The 6,443-nt window shown below is 41.7% G+C and overlaps 1 long non-coding RNA gene across 1 annotated transcript; it reads left to right on the forward strand.

The window, feature by feature from the left end:
• Window positions 1-5,657: 5,657 nt before the first annotated feature.
• Window positions 5,658-6,000, forward strand: LOC119899700. Its single transcript, XR_005443894.1, has 2 exons — window positions 5,658-5,776; window positions 5,861-6,000. It is a non-coding gene; the product is annotated as an uncharacterized LOC119899700 (long non-coding RNA).
• Window positions 6,001-6,443: the final 443 nt, after the last annotated feature.

The following is a 6,443-nucleotide window of genomic DNA, read 5'->3' on the forward strand; positions in this document are numbered from 1 at the left end:
TATAAAAAATGTAACGAAAAAGAGTGGATTAAAACTGGATAAGAGTTAGGTTTAAGACGGAGCTTCCGACAGGTGGCTACAGACGCCAACGCATGCGCAGAGTGCAGATTATAAGAGGATTTAGTTATAAGAGTTATAAGAGGATTTAGGCACAGCCATGGCTTGGTATTGAACCAAAAAGGACAGATGAAAAATATGGTAACAAGAGTATTAAACAGGGTCACTTTCTGAGAATAACAGTTCCATTTCATCCAGTATTTTTCATCTTTGTCTTTCGGTAGTCAGAGGTGTGAGTCATCATTTCCACAGAATGTAGATCATCGACTGTGTCAATGAAAAGGTCCATAGTAGTAGTGTTTCTGATTTTTTTTACTTGCAGCCATAAAGCTGTCAGGTGGTAGGTATCACTTTTACATTAACCTTTAGGCAGATCTCCAAAATACAAATGGACAAATAATCAATACTTAATCCCAGTACCCTTGACATTAGTCCTTTGTATTAATTGCCTATAACTCATTTGTTGCTTTCTCCTGTATTTATAAATAATCATTCACTGTCCCAAGAGAATGAATCCTACTGGTTGTGGTGGTCCCCTGACTTTTCTTCTAGCACTACCATGAGGATGAAATTTTTAGGTTCCGAAGAAATGTTGTGATAATTCTTCTATGGATTAACATAAAATTTGGTTCAGTGAAATATCTCAAAATCTACTGGACTTTCCAGTAGATTTGGGTGTTTTCTTCTAATTAGCATATATTAGCATGCTAAGACTAAAGATGGTGAAGATGGTACACATTACTTTTTCAAAACATCAGCATGCAGGAGCTCTCTGTGTTGGCACCTCAGCCGTGTTGCCAGACTTTCATCATATTTTTTTTTTATTGATCCAGTTAATAATTAATACACTGAAGTCACACTGTTTTTTGGCTTTGAGCAAATATTCAGAAATCCCCTGCAGCTGCCGTACCCACAACCATTTATTAATAAATATTATGTCTCTTCTAAATATCACTGAGTCAGAGCAGCTGTTTGTTACTTAAAAGTACAATAATTACCACAGATACCACTCAGATCTGCTCAAAATGGACACTCCTGTGGCTATGGTTACAGTTTGCTGGACTGTGTAATTTGGCCATATTTGATCTTTAACTCAGAGCAGACAGTTCTGACTGGTGTGGCACCATCATAAAAGGACCCATTTTCAGCTCAACCCCCCCCAACACCCCCATAAATCTGTACTGCTGTAAACGTCACCTGAACCTCTGAAAGTGATATCACACAATAAAGCACAAAAAGGGGTCGTCTTGAAATGAATAATATACTGACACAATCATACTGTCTTTTTATTTCATCTATCAAACTGGAGTAGCTGCCATGTTCATATAGTGTAGGAAAAGGTTGAGATATGGGCAGGGTAAGATTTCCAGCAGCAGGTGATAGGGGTTTTAGAAATTATTATTGTGAGATGGTGCTGGCAACTTTAAACTTTTATCGTCTCACTGAAAATGGTTTATTTAAATGCTGTCATTTTAATGTCCTCTTAAGACAAATGACAGATGTGCTGTAAGTAACTGGAGTTTTTGACATTGTATGTTTTGGTGCATTGCGTAACAGACAGTGCAAGCTGTCATGCAAAAGAAAGTAATTTAAAGTGAAAATAAGTTAAAGACTATATTGCTTCATAGTAATGACAATAATATAGGATATTATAAAACAAAAACAAAAAATTAATTATAAAGAGAAATTGAGCAAATATTCTTTTGTCATGGGGGCAATGATCCAAATAATTTAATCATGTTTATTTAATCAGTAACCAAAAATGGCTGACAACTGATTGAGAAATTTGCCTCCGTACACACATTCATGAAAACACGCACACATGCAGACACATTGACATATAGCTCTCCACTACTCATACTCACATCCAGGCACTCAGCAGCTGATAAGAAAGATGACCTGCAATCAACAGTCTTGGTCCCCATCCAGGCCACAAGCCCTATTGCTTCTTCTCACACACAAATAGCAGCCTGTGGGCTGTTAATCCTGCTCAAACAATCAGATGCTTCAGGGCTGACATTGATTCACTGACTTTTCCCCATTCAGGAGATCTATCTGAGCTGGGTGTGAGGAATTGTCCAGGTGTTATTGGCCTGCTGGCCCACGCCCCGAGCAAGGTAAGTATCAGTGAACAGTAGTGTAATACACCAAATGGAGATAGGCCAGATAAAGAAGTGGGAGGATGGTTTTAAGCCCCTCTAGTGTCACAAACACATTAACTTTCCTGTCTGGCTGACAGGCGTTATATGTCCAGGGAATCAGCAGCTCCTCACATACCTTACAAAGTTTGAAATTACCTAGCTTTAAAGGAATGTTCTGTCCCTTTACAATTTTGTAGTTCTGGTCATCATTTGCTGGACCTCATGTCCTCTAACACATTGCTTTATCCTTTTTCTATAAAAGCAGAGTACAAGTTAAGTGAAATAGTCCATGGAGCAAGGGTGTAGAATTTAGAAAGGATGGTAGTGTAACGCGTTTTTAAGTTTGGAAATATTATGCCTAGCAACAGATCTAGTGAGTTATTCAGACCAAGTGAGAAATACTAAGTCTAAAATATTGTTCGTCCGCATGCTCCTCAGAGTAATCTCTGTCACCATCTCTCCTTCTCCTCTCCCACAGTGTGTGAGGAGTGAGAGTAAATTAGTATGGTTATGGGGACGCTCTGTGTCTCTGTAACTTGACTGAAGCATGTAGGATGGAGTTAAAACTGTGGCACCAGTTCCACTCTTCCTGGAATGTGATCTTGTACTTTTACGACAACCATGTCACCAAGCCAGAAGACATGCAGCCGTTCACAAATGAAGCCCCTTCCATTGACTTTTAGCTGCTTCTACAGCGGCAGTTGGTTCTCAGCCAAATGGCAGACAAATTTCCATCTTTCACCCCTTTCTCCACAATCTTCAAAATGTACCCAGTCACCATAGAAGCCATTCTTTGGGGGTCAATGAATGGTCCAGAAGATCATCGCCATCTACTCCAACAACAGTGCTGTCATTGACATAATTAACAAAGGATGGTTGCATTGTCTAGTTATAATGCAGTTCATGTATTGGCTCACCCTGGTTTCCAGCCCAGCACCAGCTCACCTGAGCTTCCCACATCCCAGGTCAGTACGTAGGCTATGACACTGAGTGAATAGGTGCATTCGAGATGACTGCGGCTGATTTTCGCTGACTTGATAATCTAATGTGAGCTGCAGGTGACTGCAGGGATGGGGTATAAAACAGCGCCTTTAAATCAGACACATTCTGACTGTGTGAGCTTATTGTGAGCTGAGATCAATGACGCAGCATTTGCAAAGAAAATGGCTCTAACTTCGTGCAGCTGGAGAAAAGCAAAATTTCTAACCAGCATGCCTTATTTTTAAGTCCTGCATGCATCATGTTAAGTCAGTGCTGCGCAGCGCTGCATGAAGACGTACGCACCTAATATTGGCATACGGATGTCTTAAGGGCGGGACTCTCAAACATGTACGCAACTTTTCTAGCATTTACTGTACTGGTTTAGCAGCCCAGGAAACTCACAGACCAATCGCATGTGTTCCAATCGTCTCATGTGACGCTGCTCAGCCAATCAAATCTGTGCATTCCGATGCTTGTGAGTCGAGTCTATGAGATTCACCAGAGACGTTTTGGAAACACACACAAATTGAGGAGACGAAAGTGAAAAGAGATTTCTATGGCTGTCCCCGACTATGGATTTACATAGTCGAATCATTATCGTCAAGTCCTGCCTGTAGTCGACTGATCACGTGTTTTTTGTGCGCAGCGATTGTGAGCGGGGGGGGTTACACATGGTAGCTCCGCTTTAATCTTGAGAAGCTGTAGAGCTGCACTTTCTATTCATTCAACTTACACTGTAAATTTCCAGCTAAAGTGAGGCTTTTTGAAGACCCTTTTCTCTCTCTCTTGCCTGTCATTCACCGGTCTTCTGCAGAGTTTTACGTGCATTACTGCTGCCGACAACTGCATGCACGACGTGGTTCCTCGCGGGTCTATTTCAAGTAGCTGGCTATTTAAAAACGATAAAATATTCTTTATGTGGAATCATCAACGGTGATAAATTATCCGAAAGTCCTGCGAGGTGCGGACAACTCGGCACAACACCAGTGAAGCTGGGTCTCGAGCTGGGTCTCGGTCTCTTCAGCAAGCGTTCCTTCAATGGCACAGCACACATACACGCTACGCTCACACATGCGCACTGACGACCCAGGGTTAGGGTTACAATTTTGGATTTATTCACACACTTCAAAAATATTTATTTAAAGTTTTACCAAACAGGTAGAACATGCACACAGAATCCCATGGCTGGATTCAAACCTGCCTCATGAATTAAAATTACCTACTTACTTAATTATTAGGATATAATAGTCATTTGCACACACACAACACGTCACATGTTAAAGAACATTTTTACTTTGTCAACTAACGTTAGTTTGCTAGTGTGAATAAGTCATTTGAAACATTTCACAGTGCACAACTCACCGTTTCGGCAACACTTGCATCGCTCCTCAGTTTCAGCCCTCTGATACCATTTTTTGTGCCGTTGCATCAGTGAAACAGCCGTCAGTAAAATGCGTGTTGCAGGTGACACAAATCCGATTTTTTTGCCCATATGTGACTCAGATCGTAGCTTTTTATGACAGTGTGAACAGGCCAAGTCACATGGAATCTGATCTTTTCCAGTTCGGAACTGGGCCACTTCCATATGTGGTCCAAATCCGATACAGATCGGATCTTTTTAAATGCGACCTCAGTCTGGACACTCAGGTCTCATTTAATGCTACTTTGACGTCACTGTAAAGCAGCTGTTCTGCTGTAGACGGAGCCGCGCTGAATGAAAAAGCTCCACAAAAAGCCTTTATCAAATATGTGGCTCTCTTCCTTCTCTACCTCGCTATCATTTGCTCACAAATTCCCTTTCTTACACCTGAAATCCACCGGACCGGAGCTCTCTTCTGAGTTACGTACATGCTACTTGTCCGAGTGGACGCAGTAGAGAGAGAGAGAGAGACAGAGGGAGTGAGTTGTGGGGCAGTTGCGTTGTACAGTGCCATAAATCGTAACAAAAAGAACAGAAAGTTATGAACACACACAGTCTCCCGCGGGCTAACCGGAGCTAACCTCTGTTGCTCCTTCTTTACTTCTGTAGCCTGCAACAGCGTGCTGTGTATGATGTGTTATTCTTCTGCGCATGCGGGTCAAACTAAAAAATTGGAATTGAGCATTAAGGCCTGCAGTGTGAACGTAGCCTTAGTGTATAAGAAGGCTGCAGGTGAAAATGCGACGCATTTCTGTCATCTGTCCTCCAACCCAAGACGTCCAACCACTGATTACAAACACCGAACACACAGATACCATTATGAAAATAAACAGCACACTAAACCAAGAGGAGGAAACAAAAAACTACAACTTAGTTAACTTAGCAAACTAAACTAGAAAGACAAACCGACCTTCAGACATATACACATATGTTACAGGCCTCAAGCATGAGAGACCTATGAACAGATATTGTGTCCTGTTTTTTCTCCTTTCCGTGTGTCTGTTTGTCTGCTGTCTGTCTCTGGTTATGGGCGTGGCAACACACTGTCGGGCAGGTGTCTTCCAGCAAGAGTCCCTGGAGTTTTCCACACACCTGGAGTTCATCTACTCATCACCACCGCTGATTTATACCCGGCTCTGCTCTTCAGTATTTGCCAGATCAGCCGTTCACCCAAGAGGTAAACTACTTGTCAGGCCAACGCTCTGCTTAGTGTTTTTCTCTGCTCGTAGTACCTTTGTCTAACATGTGTTTTTTCTCCCAGGGGATCACCGCTCAGAGAAAGCCCTGCTCGTCCGTCTGTTTCTGAAATTGTGGATCTGCTTGCCTGCCTGCTCTCTGCCAACACGCACTGGAATCTACTACCATTGTTCTTTCAATAAATCCTCTGTTATTTCATCCTAATCCTGTTTCTGCTCCTGGATCCTTTTGACACGCATAACAGTTTCTCAAACTAAGCACATTTCGTCATAAGAAAGAATGTGTTATCATCTAGTGGATGACTGAAATTTCAAAAGGAAACTGTATCAAATGGAATTAATATCAATGAATTTGATGTATCATGCAAATATGTATATAGAAATATTCATGTATGTGCAATTATTTATGGGGACAATTCACAATTAATGTATTACAACCGTGGCCATAACCAGGGTTTAGAAATGAGTTTAGTGAGGTCCAGATTTATTTTTGTTTTGTTAATATGTAGGGGAAACACTTCACTGGGGAGGGCAGTGGCCAGGAGTCACTCACACTGCTAATTACACTCATACCAACACTGTTTGCTGTGGCAGCTCCCTCAAACACTAAACCTCCTCCTCCTCTGACAGTGCTTCTATGCTTAGTTT

Source organism: Micropterus salmoides, unplaced genomic scaffold, assembly GCF_014851395.1.
Source record: "Micropterus salmoides isolate LMB-PRFRI ecotype aquatic unplaced genomic scaffold, ASM1485139v1 Ms_hic_scaffold_1, whole genome shotgun sequence".
Classification (NCBI taxonomy): domain Eukaryota; kingdom Metazoa; phylum Chordata; class Actinopteri; order Centrarchiformes; family Centrarchidae; genus Micropterus; species Micropterus salmoides.